The 16686-nt window shown below is 48.5% G+C and overlaps 1 protein-coding gene across 2 annotated transcripts in view; it reads right to left on the reverse strand.

The window, feature by feature from the left end:
* The window catches only part of FGD3 (FYVE, RhoGEF and PH domain containing 3), a 160400-nt gene that overhangs the window by 80503 nt on the left and 63211 nt on the right, over positions 1-16686 (reverse strand). The window contains exon 1 of one of the 2 annotated variants that reach the window (XM_055271920.2): positions 12092-12174. The exons of the other annotated variant lie outside the window; for it this stretch is intronic. The gene's annotated coding sequence lies outside the window, so the exon portion shown is untranslated. Of the gene's footprint in view, positions 1-12091; positions 12175-16686 lie in introns of those variants that run through there. 2 annotated transcript variants of the gene reach the window in all.

Here is a 16686-nt window from a genome sequence, read left to right on the forward strand (position 1 = left end):
CATGCAGACATAAGGGACACTCGCTTCAGCCATTGACCTTCCAAAACAACCACACAAATGAGCAAGGACATTTAATACAGTCTTATTAGGGCTGATTTTTTTTTTTTTTTGAGACAGAGTTTCCCTGTGTTGCCCAGGCTGAAATGCACTGGACCGATCATGACTCACTGTAGCCTCGACCTCCTATGCTTGAGGCATCCTCCCATCTCAGCCTCCTGAATATCTGGGACCACAGGTGTGTGCCACTATGCCTGGCTAAGTTTTTATTATTTGCAGAGACGGACTCTGGCTATGTTTCCCAGGCTGACCTTGAACTCCTGGGCTCAAGCGATCCTCCTACCTCAGCCCTGCAAAGTGCTGGGATTTACAGGCATGAGCCACCGAGCCTTGCCCAATGTCAGAGATGTGCTGAAGGTCCAACAACAGAGAACTAGTTCAACAAATTACCCTATTTCAAGACTTACTATAGTAGTTATATTTTATTACCTAAAATAATTTTATTATAGTAATTATTTTCATTAATAAAATAATTACTATAATACAATAAATTTTGGCTGGGCACAGTGGCTCACGCATGTAATCCCAGCACTTTGGGAGGCCAAGGTGGGCAGATTGCCTGAGGTCAGGAGTTTGCGACCAGCCTGGGCAACACGGTGAAACCCCGTCTCTACTAAAAATACAAAAAATTAGCCGGGCATGGCAGCGGGCTCTTGTAGTCCCAGCTACTCGAGAGGCTAAGGCAGAAGAATTGCTTGAACCCGGGAGGCGGAGGTTGCAGTGAGCCAAGATCGCGCCATTGCACTACAGCCTGGGCGACAGAGCGAGACTCCATCTCGCTCTAAATAAATAATAAAACAAAATGAATTTCAAAAGCAAGACAATGTGGTATCAACATAAGGATAAATCAATGGAAATCAATGAACTAATAGATTTTCATTCATTTGTTCAATTGATTTTCAATGAAGGTGCCAGTACACATCAATACGGAAAGATACGTCCTTTCAACAAATAGTAATGGAACATTTAGATAGCCGTATCAAAAAATGAACCTTGACTGCTTACTCATACTATACACGGAAAATAGCTAGAAATGAATCCAAACCTTAATTGTGAATGCTAAAACTGTAAAGCTTCTAAAAACACATAGGTGAAAATATTCATGAATTTGAGGTTGGTAATGATTTCTTAGGGTATAAAACGCACTAAGCCACACACACAAAAAACTTGGTAAACAACTTCTTCAACCTGAAGATATGTTTCATCAACATAGAAAACTTCTGCTTATCGAAAGGCACCATTAGGAACGTGAAAAGGCCGGCCACATATGGACTCTGAGTGATAATGATGTGTCAATGCAGGCTCATCAATTGTAACAAATGTCTCCTCTGGGGAGGATGTTGATAAAGGCAGTGTCTCTGAATGTGTGGGGTCAGGGAATATATGGGGAATCTCTGTACCTTCCTCTCAATTTTACTGTGAATGTAAAACTGCTATAAAAAAATTAAATCTTTAAGGCAGGGCATGGTGGCTCATGCCTGTAATCTCAGTACTTTGGAAGGCCAAGGAGGGTGGGTCACCTGAAGTCAGGAGTTGGAGACCAGCCTGGCCAACATAGAGAAACCCTGTCTCTACTAAAAATACAAAAATTACCTGGGCATGGTGGTGTGCACCTGTAATCCCAGCTACTCAAGAGGCTGAGGCAGGAGAATCACTTGAACCCAGGAGGTGGAGGTTGCAGTGAGCCGAGATCATGCCACTGCACTCCAGCCTGGGTGACAGAATGAGACCCTGTCTCAAAGAAAAAAAAAAAATTAAATCTTTTAAAAAAATTTCAAAGGCAGCGGGGTGCAGTGGCTCATGCCTGTAATCCCGCTACTTTGGGAGGCTGAGGTGGGCAGATCACCTGAGGTCAGAAGTTCAAGACCAGGCTGGCCCACATAGTGAAACTTCATCTCTACAAAAATACAAAAATTAGCTGGGCATAGTGGTTCAAGCCTGTACTCCCAACTACTCTGAAGGCTGAGGCAGGAGAATCACTTGAACCTGGGAAGTGGAGGCTGCAGTGAGCAAAGATCATGCTACTGCTGCACTCCAGCCTGGGCAACAGAGTGAGACTCTGTCTCAAAAAAAAATAAAAAAATAAAAAAGAAAAAAGAAAAGAAAAAAAATTTCAAACACAAATCACAGATTGGGAGAGAAAACATTTGCAATACATATATCTGATAAAATATTTGTGTCCAGAATACATAAAGATTCCTACAAATCAGTGAAGAAAAAAAAAGACAAACGATTCCATTTTTAAAATAAGAAAAAAAACTGGAACATATATTTGACTTAAGTTACCTAAACAGACAATAAGTATATGAGCTGGTGGGCAACACTGCCTGCCATCAGGGAAACTAAAAACCACAGGAATGATTACCGCCCCAGCTGAATGGCTACAGTGAAAAAGACTGACAATGCCACCTGCTGGCAAGGATGTGGAGCAAACGTAACTCTCTGCGAAACTCATGCTGGTGGAAGCAGAAAATTGTACAACCACTTTGGAAAACTGTTTGGCATTTCCTCACAAAGTTAAATATACACTTCTCTATGACACAGCAATTGCACTTCTAGGTATCTACCCAAGAGAAAAGAAAACATCTGTCCACACAAAGACCTGTACACAAATGTGCAGAGCAGCTATATTCATAACTCAAAGCTGGAAACAACCTCAAGTGTCTAACAACTGGAGAATGCGTAATAAGCAAAGTGTGGTGCAGCCATTATATGGATGGAACAGGATTCAGCAATAAAAAGGAGTAAGCCACTGATATAACAATGATGTAGAGCTGGGTATGGTGGCATGTGCCTGTAGTCCCAACTACTCACAGGCTGAGGCAGGAGATTGCTTGAGCCCTGGAGGTCAAGGTTGCAGTGAGCTATCATTGCACCACTGCACTCCAGACTGGGAGACAGAGCAAGGCTCTGTCTTGGAAAAAAAAAAAAGCAATTATATGGATGGATCTCAAAGCCAGACACAAAAAAGACTGTTAGATGAAGTTCAAAGACAGGCAGAACTAGTTTCTAAAGTCAGAACAGAGGTGCCCTGTGGCACTCTGGAGGGCAGTGTCTTAGTTTATCATGGTTGCTATAACAAAGTCCCACTGGCTAGGTGGCTGAAAAGTCAAAAATTTACTTTCTCACATTCCAGGAGGCTGGAACTCTGAGATCAAGGTGTTGGCAGGGTTGGCTTCTCCTGAGGCCTCTCTCCCTGGCTTGTAGGCAGTCATCATCTCCCTGTGTCCTCACGTGGTTGTCCCTCTGTGAGTCCTCAGCTCTTCCTATTGGACATCAGTCATGACAGATCAGCACTCACTCTCAGCACCTCATTTTAACTTCGTTACCTCTTTAAAGGCCCTGTCTCCAACCCAGTTACATTCGGAGGTACTGGGGATTAGGGCTTCAACATGTGTTTTGCAGGGACATAGTCAGGCCCATGATAGTCCCTCAAAGTGAGAACAAGGCAAGGATGCCTGCTGTCACCACTCTTATTCAACATAGTGGAGAAGGTTCTAGCCAGTGCAATAAAACAAGAACAGAAACGAAAATGCATGCTGAGCAGAAAGGAAGAAATAAAATTGTCCATGTTTGCAGAAGACATGATTGTCTACAAAGAAAATGCCAAGAAGCGAAAACAAACAAACAAACAAACAAAACTCCCAGAACTAGTATGTGAATTTAGCAAGGTCAGGGATACAAAATCAAGTCACAAAAATCACTTTAATTTGTATATACTGGCAATGAACATGCAGACACGGAAATGAAAACTATGTTGCCATTTACACATTAACTGTGGTACATCCATGCCACACAACAGCACTCAGCAATAACAAGGAAACACTATTGACACACACAGCAGCCTAGATGTGTGATGACTCCCCTGCATGAATTCCCTTAGATGAATCCCAAGGGACTATGCTGGTGGAATAAAGATAATTTCAAAAGGTTACACGCTATATGACTCCATTTATGTAACATTCTCAAAATGACAAAACTGTAGAAACAGAGAACAGATTGGCTGTTGTCAGGGGCAGGCAGGGAGCAGGTGGACATCAAAGGGCCACAGGAAGCTCCCCGTGCTGGTGCTGCTCTGTGTCTTGACTGTACCAGTGTCAAGGTCCGAGCTATGATATGGTCCTATATCATTTTGCAAGCTGTTACCACTGGGGAATCCTGGGTAAAGGCCCACGGTATCTCTGCATTATCTCTTATGTATCTATACAGTCATTTCAAACTAAAAAGTTTAATTAAACAACCAGCTAGTGGCATCCCTTGGCTCTACTTTTTTTTATTTTTATTTTTTTAATTTCTTTTTTTTAGAGGGAGCTTTGTTCTCGTTGCCCAGGCTGCCTCAGCCTCCCGGGTAGCTGGGATTACAGGCATGAACCACCATGCCTGGTTAATTTTGTATTTTTTTTAGTAGAGATGGGGTTTCTCCATGTTGGTCAGGCTGGTCTCGAACTCCTGACCTCAGGTGATCCGCCCACCTCAGCCTCCCAAAGTGCTGGGATTACAGGCGTGAGCCACCGTGCCTGGCTATCCCTTGCCTCTTAAGAGAAGCAGTGAGCCGACAAGTGACTCACAGTAAAGCTGGAATCCTCAGCATCATCTCAGAGTTGGCCCGGCTGGAACCTGGCCCTTGCAGCCTCCCAGCCTCATTCCCGGCCTCTACAATGATTGAGAGCACCTCTCCCTACCCTCACGGGCCCTGCCTCTCACGTCTGTTCCCTCTGCTCCTTGGCCACCTGGCCACACCAGCTTTAGAGCTTCCTTCTGGGTGCAGCTGGCTCTCAGACACATAGACACCATATTGTCATCATTCTCTAGGCAGACCGTGAGTTCCGTGAATGCAGGCAACGATGCTCCAAGCATCCTCTCATGTCTCCTTTTCCAGAAGACAAAGCTGTGGTTCAGAGAGGTGGAGGAAATGTCAAGGCCACGACACTCAGAGCCTAACAAGATGCAGCTGAGGTGGCTGGTCTCTAGGACACAGCCCAAGGTTCAGGACAAAGGGGAACCAGGGGGCCGGGGCTCAGGGGAATAAAGAGCTTGGAAGTAAGAGTTCCATTCAATGACCAGGACACTGAGGTTCAGAGAGGCCAAAGTGCCATCAGTCAGTCAACAACCATTTGCTGAGCGGCTCCTAGGACACAAGAATACTCGGCAGGCTCAGGAGATGGCCCCTGAGGAAGGACCCTGCAGAGACCCTCATGGCTGCCACTCCTCCTGTGCAAGGTGACCCCGGCCCCTGCCCTTCTGCTTATTAGGGTCACAGCCAGTCACTTGGGCCACACGGGCACAGGACTCAGAGCCCGGCTGCTTCTCCAATCACCTGTCTGCTTTTGGGAACCGAGAACCACAGGTCTTGGATCCTTCCCAGAACCCGTGAGACCCAAGGATTGGACAAAGTGCCCATGCTGAGTTACTCTCATTCTTTTGACAAGACAGGGGAAAGCCACAAAAATACCACACTAGCCAGGGCAGGAAGTGGGTGGGACCAGAGTAGTCACTCCTGTGTGGCTTTGGATGGGGTCTGGGGTTGGTGCACCTTTGTCAGTGTTCAGGCTCCAAGACAAATCCTACTCAACATGTGACCTAACAATAGACAAGACCCAAGGAAATGAAAGCTCCCCCAGAGAGGCTGTGTGAAAACCTGACAGTGACCGTTTCTGGGTGGTGAGCTTCCGGGAATTTTCATTTGCTTCTTGATGCTTCTCAGTAACATATAAATTTCCACATAGAACACTATATTTGCAGTTGGGAGGAAAGCCAATCTGTTTAAAAATACGAGAATCGAAGCTGCTCATTGCTCATTGGAGAGTCCCAAAAGGGAACTATTGCCCAGTGAAAGCCAGCTGTCTCCATGTCTGTTTACATATGGAAAATTTAATTTCTACTTAGCTGTCCTAAATCTCTCTAATGAAAGATGTGGTTGAGAAACCAAAAAAAGAAGGGATACTGAGTGTAATTCTGCTTTCTGAAAACACATTTTTTGCAAAACATTTTCTAGGTTACTTTAAACTGAAATTACATTTGGTCCAAAGGCAGACAATATTTCCTAAACCTTGGCACTGCCCTTAACTTTACCTGCCTTCCTCCCAGGCAGGCAGCTGGGAGAGTGGACAAGCCCAGATCTGAAACTGTGAGACCCGTGTGCAGGTGACATTGCATGAGCCCCTTCACCCTAACACGGGGAAAATAACCCTGGACACCAAGTTCCTGGGGGCTCCCTGAGAAAATGCGTGTAAAATGCTACAGTGTGAGCAGCGAGGAGCTGGCTAGTCATCACTCACTATATCTCATTTCTTAAAAGTTGCTTTAAAAATATGTAATGCTTTAGTCATCTTGGCCAAAGTGGAGAGGCAATCCCAGCTTCAAACTCTTGAGACCAAGTGGCATTTTGAGAGCTTTCCACTCAGGAGACGTAATTGCAGAGTGGCTCTGGCAGTTGGCTATGATAACATTAGAGCCTGAAGTGGAAGCGATTGTTTCTTATCCTTAACAAAGAGCCCTGATGTGTCTATACTTACATAAAAGTGCTGCGTCTGGTGCATTTTTTTTTTACCCTGTAGGAAAAAATTATCAATGTGTAAATAGAGAATGATATACATTAAAAAATAAGGCAATAAAGGGGTGGCCACACCCCCACTCAATCAGGCCCTGAATAAAGGATAATTCCAGCATTGTTATGGGGCAGCTGCACAGCGTCAACCAGAAACACTCATATGCCCAGGGAGGTGCGGGTCCCTTCCTATGCACTCCATGTCCAATCCAGACATCACATGCTGCCAAGTGGTATTCTCACCATCACTTGGATCCACCCTTTACTATTCAGTCCTTAGTCTAAGCTCCTGATCAACCAGAGGCTATTCAGAATGCAACAGCACATGTTTATTTAGGTTTCCTTTAAGGGTAGATGCTGAGCTGGGGGACCTGGGGGAAGGAAGTAATCAGAAACCTTAGAATTGGAGGCACCTAAGGGTGATCACAGCAGCCCTATCCTAAAAAAGAAAAAAAGGAAAGAAGGAAGGAAGGAGGAAAAAAGAGAAGGAAAGAGAAAAGGAAGGAAGGAGAGAAAGAAGGAAAGAGAGAAAGAAGGGAGGGAGTGAGGAAGGAAGAGAAGGAGAAAGAGGGGGAAGGAGGGAGAGATTTGAGCCACACTTGCTCAACCTTCATAATGTTAAGGAGGGCCTTAGGACTGGAGGGTAGAGGATGGGGTGGGGGGGCCTTCAGCTTTAAAACAGTTTGATTTTCGGCTTGGCGCGGTGGCTCACGCCTGTAATCCCAGCACTTTGGGAGGCTGAGGCAGGTGGATCATGAGGTCAGGAGCTCAAGACCATCCTAGCTAACACGGTGAAACCCTATCTCTACTAAAAAATACAAAAAATTAGCCGGGTGTGGTGGTGGGTTTCTGTAGTCCCAGTTACTTGGGAGGTTGAGGCAGGAGAATGGGGTGGAGCCAGGAGGCAGAGCTTGCAGTGAGCTAAGATCGTGCCACTGCACTCCAGCCCGGGCGACAGAGCAAGACTCCATCTCCAAAAAAAAAAAAATGTTGATTTTCAACAATGATATGTGTGTATATCGTTTGCATACTTGAAAATAAACAGAGATGTGCTCTGGTCACCCCCTGCATTGACTCACATGAGCTGGAAACCAGGGATATTAAGAAGCCCTAGCCGGGCGCGGTGGCTCACGCTTGTAATCCCAGCACTTTGGGAGGCCGAGGCGGGCGGATCACGAGGTCAGGAGATCGAGACCACGGTGAAACCCCGTCTCTACTAAAAATACAAAAAATTAGCCGGGCGTGGTGGCGGGCGCCTGTAGTCCCAGCTACTCGGAGAGGCTGAGGCAGGAGAATGGCGTGAACCCGGGAGGCGGAGCTTGCAGTGAGCCGAGATTGCGCCACTGCACTCCAGCCTGGGTGACAGAGCGAGACTCCGTCTCAAAAAAAAAAAAAAAAAAAAAAAAAAAAGAAGCCCTTGGGGAGTCAAGTGTGGTCTCTAATGGATGAATTAGGGCCACGAATTATTCCTTATGCAGCATAGTTTGTTTTGCAGACAAAATATTTTGGAACGTGTTTAAAGGCAAGATCAGGGAGAGGGTCAAAGAACCAGATGCCCCTTTTGCCACTGAAGATCTTAGACCCTCAGATTTTGTCTGCCCTGGAACTGGGGGACAGGGGCATCCTCTCTGCAACCGTAAAGTCAGAGTCTTCTGACTGGGATCCCCCAAGCCTACTTTGCACCTACTTTGCATGGTCAAAGACCAGCAGTTTTATTCGTTCAGTTTACCACCTCCACAGCTACATGAATCCTTCAGGCACCAGTGTTTCAAGGACCAAGAACATGAGCGTGCTCAGATACAACCCTACATCTGGCAAAATCTATACAACTTTCATTAATTAATTAATTTTTTTGAGACAGGGTCTCGCTCTGTCACCCAGGCTAGAGTGCAGTGGCACAATCATAGCTCACTGCAGCCTCAACCTCTGGGTTCAAGCAATCCTCCCACCTCAGTCTCCCGAGTAGCTGGGACTACAGGCACATGCCACCACACCTGGCTTATTTGTGTATTTTTTGCAGAGAAGGGTTTCACCATGTTGCCCAGCCTGGTCTTGAACTCCTGGGCTCAAGCCATCCACCCACCTCGGCCTCTCAAAGTGTTGGGATTATAGGCGTGAGCCATCTTGTTCGGCTATACAACTTTATTTTAGGAAGTTACAAGTTCCATGTAAGACACATTTCAATGAAAAATTCTACTTATGGGTTGTGTCTAGCTGGCATATTCTGAGAAGCAAAATAATTTACCCAGAGAAGACAAGCTAGGAATACTTAGAATTACTGGGTATCAGTAACTAGAAAAATAAAAGGCCTTCTTCATGTATTCATTCAGCAAGCACATATTAGTATGCTATATACCATTTTCCTTCTAAAAGCCCCACATTCCTAAAAGGCCTGTTGGAATTCCCTCATGAACACACTAGACCTAGAGCGGGACCCCCAGAGCAACCTGGTGTCTCAGCAGCCCCTGGCCACAACCCTCAGCCTGCAGGGCTCCCTCCACCTCTACCACCTTTCTCCTAGGCACCCTTGCCTCTCCTCTTTCTCCTCAGGGCCCGAGCAGGCCAGGGGCAGCCAGATCTTGGGGAGAAGCCAAGCTCCAGTGCTGGACGCAGGGGATGTGGCACAACAAGGACCCTGGTTCCATTTCCATCTGCCTAGGCAGAAAGGGCAGCACTGTCCCTGAGCTGTCCCCAGGTCACTTAGGGGCTGTCGTCCACAGATCCCTCCTGGGTGGACTCATCTGCATCTGGATTTAATTCTTTAGACGAAATGTCACCAGGCGCCCTAGCCACAGACTACCACAGCCTCCACAGTTCATGAGGGCCCTACCAGGGGTCAGAAGGGACTCGGGCTACATTTGCCAACCTTGAATGAACCCCTCCTTCCCCCTTCTTTCCCCATCATCAGTCAGGGACCCAGGAGTTTTGGTCCAAGTCCAGAATCCACACGGAACAGTCCTGGCCTCTGTGAGCAGGGACTGCCAAGCCGCATGGGGCTGGAGCCTCCGCAGTGTCCTCAGACTTCGTCATCCCCATGACAAATTCTGTCTGGCAAATCCAACCTGCTCTTCCTGCTCTTATTTTTTACCCATATGCTTTTTTTTTTTTTTTTTTTGAGATGGAGTCTTGCTCTGTCGCCCAGGCTGGAATGTGTAGTGGCCCGATCTCGGCTCACTGCAACCTCTGCCTCCCGGGTTCAAGCCATTCTCCTGCCTCAGCCTCCCAAGTAGCTGGGACTACAAGCACCCGCCACCACGCCTGGCTAATTTTTTGTATTTTTAGTAGAGACGGGGTTTCACCGTGTTAGCCAGGATGGTCTCGATCTCCTGACCTCGTGATCCACCCGCCTCGGCCTCCCAAAGTGCTAGGATTACAGGCATGAGCCACTGTGCCCGGCCCCATCTGCTTCTTTTTATCCTTTGCACTCTATGCTGAACCAGATCCTTCCTGGAATAACAGGTGAACAGATGAAGGGAGGAGAAAAAGAAAAAAAAAAGAGGAAGGAAAGAAGGGAGGGGGGAAGGAAGGGAGGAAAAGAAGGGGGTAGGAGGAAAAGGAGAAAACAGAGAAGAGAAAGGGAGTTGATGAATTAGCTGGTTGGTTAGTTGGTCAGCTGTTGGTTGGTTGGTTGGTTAGTTGAGCCTCTGCTGGTGGGCACAGGGCTTCTTGGCCAGCAGGACAGGGAGGGCTCCTCAGAGGGTTGTGGTGGGAGAAGGGAGCCCCACCCCTCACTGGCACACTCGAACAGGGGTGCTGTGGAGGAAGCCTGAGTCTCCCCTGTCCTTCCTGGCACATTTCTGCACACACGAGCACCTCGCCTCTTCTTGGACCACACAGATACACTCAGGGCCAAGAGCCGCTGCCTGGTGGCCCTGGGCAACCTGAGACTGTGGAGCTATGGCTACCACCCAAACCCATCCTGTCCCTGAGGGTGGGACCCTCAAGCAGGGATGCTGGATATCCCTCGTTGGGATGTCCTGGAGAATGAGGACACCCCAAGACTGAACTGACGCTGCAGGACTGAGTCAGCACTGTTGCTCATGAGCTTAGGAAGGCACACGCAGGGATGATGGGGAAATGGGCCCACATCTCCCCATAGCCAGAGTGGACGGATGCCCTGCTGCAGACTGGCAGGCGCTTGTCAGACACTGTCATGGATGACAGGCTTCCGTACAGGTCACACACAGCAAAAATGCAGTCCTCAGCTCTTTCACCCAACAGCGAGCCACCAGTGGGTGACACATAACACCATTAATAATGGAGAAACTGAGGCACTGGTCCACGGGATGAGGCCAGATTTCCTTCCACACTGCTCCCCTTTCCAGGCACCAGTCCCTCAGCACATGTGCTCCATGGTGACAGGAGGATGTATCCTGCTCTGACCTCCCCCAGATCATGTGTGACCCCCTCTCTGGGGTGTCCAGAGAAAATCCAGTACCACGATGGGCTTGGAGAAGCCCGCAGTCCCCTAGGAGCCCAACTAAAGGACCAAGGGATGAGCTGTCATAACCCTCATTTTGCAGATAAGGAAACTGAGGCCTCCAGTCCCAGCCCAACCTCTGCCCAGTGAGTCCTGAGGTTTGAGGATGAGGAGGGGCACTTGGGACACAGCCCAATCCCAGAACAGATGATGTGAGCCGCTAACTCTCAGCGAATGAGCTGGGACCCTGGGCACAACACAGAGAAGGCGTTGTGTCCAAAGCCAGCTGGCCTTCAGCTGACCACCCCCTGCCCCAACACAAGGGCCTGGGAAGAAGAGCCATGGGCAGCGGCCAGAAAGCAGCCAGGTTTCCCTGCTGCTGAGAAATGTTTAACCTTTCTGCACAATATGAAAAAGAGGGTCAACCTCACTGGGGCTGGAGTTTGCTGTTATCCTAATAGTTCACAACATTAAATCCTGTGCACACACATACAAAGATGCAACACACACACAAGCACTCATTGTTTACACTTCAAACTGATTTTAGGCAATGATACCTGTATTTCCCAGCCATCCCAGAAAATGACAACATTCTAACTGCCCTAATTCACAGACACAGAGCATAGGAAACATGCAGTCAAAGAGCTGGGACAACCTGGATCCCCAAGGACCAGAGGCACGAACTACAAAAAGGGGCACGGCCAGCCTTGCGGCCTCTTTCCGCCCGTGTCTATCTGAAGAACTGGAGGTCTTAATGAACCTCAAACTTCTGCCTAGCAGCGCCAAAACACCCGCTTTCACCCTGGTTTTATATTCTCCCTTACAAGAGGTGACACTTAGGGGAAATGCTGAGTGGCAAGAGTAAAGTAACAAAAAGAAAAGACAATCCCAGCATCCGACATGGGGTCTCCGTTGCCATGGCAATCGCCCAGGCAATGACATGTGTTCTTTTTTTCAAGCAGGCTATTTTCCTTTCCCATCCATTTGAAAAGAAATGGGAAGAATGGGGAAGGGTGGAGAAGTCCAGAAACAAAACAGGTCTCATCACAGTCCAGCCCAGCACTTACCATTCAGTAGGTATCCTGGAGAATCCTGTTCCAGAGCCGGGGGCCCCAGGACCCACCGCGAGGACTGCCAAGGTGGTCTTCTTTAGCTCAGTCTCCACTGGGCTGTGCTCAGGAGCGGGCAGAAAGCTGATTAAAACCCCTCTTCAAACTATACACCAGGCAGTCACCTCCTCATTCTGCAGAAGGGTCCCGTCAGCTGACCCCCTGCAGAAGCCCTGCTCAGCCCCGGACACTCAGAAAAATGAGCCCACACAGGATCTCAAAGCCACCTGAAACAAGCGAAAATCTCCACCTTTTCCAATGTAACCTACTCACCGCCTTCCTCTGGGGACGAAAATCATTTACAAAGCAAACAGGAAAGCCGGAGGCTCCCCCAGCTCCGCACAGGCAAACTCGACGCTTGCGGGAGCCGCTTCCAGAGGAGCCCCAGGGAGGTCGCTCACAGTGGGCAGCAGGAGGCTGGCGTCTCCTTGGGGACCTGGAGGGCCGGGCTGTGCTTCCCGCGCCAATCAGCCCAGGACTGAAGCCCCTGGGGTTCTGAGGAGCGGTCCCGCCTCCCCGGCCCGCCCTGAAGGTCCGCGGCACCCACAGGCAGCCGCCCCCGTCTCCTCCTCTCCCCGCAGCTGCAGGGACGCTCTGAGCCCTGACAAAGCCGCCTGCGGAGAGCCAGCGGGAGGGCTAGGGGCGCCGGCCCGGGTGCACAGGCCGCTCTCCATGACAACAAGAGCTGGGAGCTGCGGGCGGAGCGGGTCCCTCAGGCCAAGGGGGAAATACTGTTTATTTTTCCTGACACCTCTGCCCGGAGCTATTACCTCTGCCAGATTTTCTAGAGGGTCCTGGGGCAGCAGGAACTTTCTTTGCTCATTCACCACAAGGAAACCCCTTTTCAGGTGTGAGCACTTTCTTCGAGGCTTAGAGAGGGTAGGGTGGGAAATAGGCACTTGCTTAAAGAGGTCTTGGTGCAGAGGCTGTGCGTGCATGTGCGTGTGTGTGTGTGTGTGCTGTGCATACTTGTGTGTGTGTGATGTGTGTGCAGGGTGTGGCATGTATATGTGGTGTGTGTGTGTGTGGCAGGCTGTGTATGGTGTATCTGATGTATGGTATCTGTAATGCGCTTTGTGGTGTGTGTTGTGTTGTGTGTATGTGTTGTATGTGGGATGTGATGTGTGTATGGCATGTTTTGTGGTTTTTGTGTGGTGTGGTATGTGTTGTGTTGTGTATGTAGCATGTGTGTTGTGTGTGTGATATGGGGGTGTGTGTGCAATACGTAGTGTGTGATGTATGCATGGTGAGTGTATGGTTTATGTGGTGCGTGTTGTGTTGTGGTATGTGTTGGGAATAGGCCCCCAAATCGGGCTATAAACTGGCCCCAAGACTGGCCATAAACAAAATCTCTGCCGCACTGTGATGTTCATGATGGCCATGATGCCCATGCTGAAGGTTGTGGGTTTACCGGAATGAGGGCAAGGAACACCTGGCCCACCCAGGGCAGAAAACCGCTTAAAGGCATTCTTAAACCACAAACAACAGCATGAGCAATCTGTGCCTTAAGGACATGCTCCTGCTGCAGATAACTATCCATTCCTTTATTTCCTATAAGGAATACTTTTAGTTAATCTATAATCTATAGAAACAATGCTTATCACTGGCTTGCTGTCAGTAAATATGTGGGTAAATCTCTGTTCAAGGCTTTCAGCTCTGAAGGCTGTGAGACCCCTGATTTCCCACTCCACACTTTATATTTCTGTGTGTGTGTCTTTAATTCCTCTAGCGCTGCTGGGTTAGGGTCTCATGGACAGAGCTGGTCTCAGCAGTATGTGTATGACGTTCAAATCACTTGAACCCAGGAGGCAGAGGTTGCAGTGAGCCGAGATTGCACCACCGCACTCCATCCAGCCTGGGTGACAGAGAGATTCTGCCTAAAAAAAAAAAAAAAAAAAAAAGCAATGAAGAGAAAACATTTTGAAGGAAAAGGATGTCCCTAAGTGCCAAAACCGAGGTCCGAGCCTCGGCCCACACCTCAAATGAGGGGCCTTGTTACCCTCGGCTGTAAAGTGGACATCTTTTACATCTAGCCGGGCCTCCTTCGGCATTGCCAGAGAATTCCACAGGACACAAATGCACACATGGCCCAGCTCCCGCCCATTGCTCTGTTCATGCCAGCTGGTACCATTCTACTACTCCAGTATTTACATGTGCTTTTTATTTTTTAATCAGACTCTACCACGCCTGTTATTTTAGGTGTGTTTTTCTTACCCTGCAACATTTTTGCTTTTAATAAATGTTCTCCTATGGCCATGGGATTCTTCCCACCCAGTCCTTCCTAGGTCCCAGCCAGTTCTTTGCTGGTGCTTCTCTACTCTCTGCCCTTGCAGTCCCTGACAGGAGGTAGACATGGGTGGAAATCAGCAATCGAGCGCTTTTTCCCTTCTCCGACGGGCACCTCTCTGTCACTGAGCCCTGAGTCACAGACCCCACTCTGCCCAGATAGTCTCAAGGCACCATGAACAATGGCTCATTTTTACACTCCCATATGCCTGTCTTACAGAGGGACGGAGAAATTCCCGCAAACCCAGGACACCACATACCACCCAGAGCATGTGGACCCAAGACCCTCCAGACCCCTTGTTCTTTTTTTTATTATTATTATTCTTGAGATGGAGTCTCGCTCTGACGCCCAGGCTGGAGTGCAGTGGCACGATCTTGGCTCACTGCCATCTCTGCCTCCTGGGTTCAAATGATTCTCCTGCCTCAGCCTCCAGAGTAGTTGGGATTATAGGCGTAAGCCACCACACCCGGCCTAGACCCCTTGTTCTTACAAGGGGAGCACAGGTCTGTCAAGCTGAGGACCTCCTGTGGGTCTGCATTTCTGGTTTGTTCTTGGGACTTGTGTTGGGCAAGAACCAGCAGTGTGGCAGGCAGCCTGCACCCCAGTCCCACAGGGTCAGCCTCTCAGGACTGCCAATTGGTCACTACGTGCCCACATGGTAGGTGACTTCCCACGTGGTGTCTGGACCAAAAGGCAATGCCCAGGGATAGCTCTCAGGACCCAGGTAATCCTGTGCTTCTCATCCCTTCCCGTGGAGACAGCTTTGGGTTCCTAAGTCTAGCTGTCCTGATCTGGCCTTCGCTGTGCTGGGAAAAATCCCACAAATAGAAACATATACTCGTGGTCTAGGAAAAATGCCGTAGTCTCACTAAATGGTTTTTTGCTCCTAAAGAGCTGATGCACAAAATACCATGTGGCTGTTAAAATAATCAGGAGTGTTATGTGGCAACATGGGAGAACACTGCAAACAATGAAAACAGAATCATGAAAGCTGCAATTACCACCTGGTCAAAACTATTTCTGCACGTGTGGAGGGGACAGAGCGCGTGGTGGGACTCTGTATAAATATTCTTCTTGTTTTCTTTTGTTGTGATGAGAAATGTATAATAGGCCGAGTGCAGTGGCTCACGCCTGTAATCCCAACACTTTGGGAGGCCGAGGCAGGCAGATCACGTGGTCAGGAAATCGAGACCATCCTGACTAACACGGTGAAACCCCATCTCTACTAAAATACAAAAAATTAGCTGGGTGTGGTGGCAGGCGCCTGTAGTCTCAGCTACTCAGGAGGCTGAGGCAGGAGAATGGCGTGATCCCGGGAGGCAGAGCTGGCAGTGAGCCGAGATTGCGCCACTGCACTCCAGCCTGGGCGACAGAGTGAGACTCTGTCTCAAAATAAATAAATAAAGTAATATATAATAAACTAAAACCAGGGGAAAAAAAAAGGATTTCCTTTGTTTTCTAAGTATCCATTATGTTCCAGGTACTTTCCCTAGGCAGTTTCATTGAATTATCCAAATCCGGGTCTTTTCACCCAAAACTTACACACCTCTCAGAGAACGGCTGTTTCATGACTCCTAAAACACGAAAGAGAGTGAGAGCTTCAACGTGTCCAGGGTCAGCCCCAAGTCCTGCCCCACAAGGTGGTCCCTGGCCTGCCCCGGAAAGTGTCGGTCACGTGTTACCATGGAACTCAGCCCTAAATGGCCTGAGCCCATGGCAACTTTTGTGTTCAAAAGCCTCAGCAAGGCCAGGCGTGGTGGTTTACGACTGTAATCCCAGCACTTTGGGAGGCCGAGGCGGGCAAATCACTTGAGGTCAGGAGCTCAAGCCCAGCCTGGCCAACATGGTGAAACTCTGTCTCTACTAAAAATACAAAAATTAACCCGGTGTGGTGGCTCACACCTGTAATCCCAGCTACTGGGGAGGCTGAGGCAGGATAATCACTTGAACCTAGGAGACAGAGGTTGCAGTGGGCTGAGATCGCGCCATTGCACTCCAGCCTGGGCAACAGAGTGAAACTCCATCTCAAAAAAAAAAAAAAAAAAAGCCTCAGCAAAGGAAAGGTGTCTTCACTTGAGGTTTGAGCAATGTAGATTTCCCCCAGAAAAATGCAGAAACACTTCAATTCCAAGCTTTATTTGTTGGGTTTTTAAATATCCAAGTGGCTGCCCACGCCAATAAGATAGTCCTCCTTTGCTACCTAGGAGCACAAAGGTGCCAGTGCCTCATCCCAGAGGGCTGGACACGCTCTCCTTTCTTTGCCGCT

This window comes from Symphalangus syndactylus, chromosome 3, assembly GCF_028878055.3.
Source record: "Symphalangus syndactylus isolate Jambi chromosome 3, NHGRI_mSymSyn1-v2.1_pri, whole genome shotgun sequence".
Classification (NCBI taxonomy): Eukaryota; Metazoa; Chordata; class Mammalia; order Primates; family Hylobatidae; genus Symphalangus; species Symphalangus syndactylus.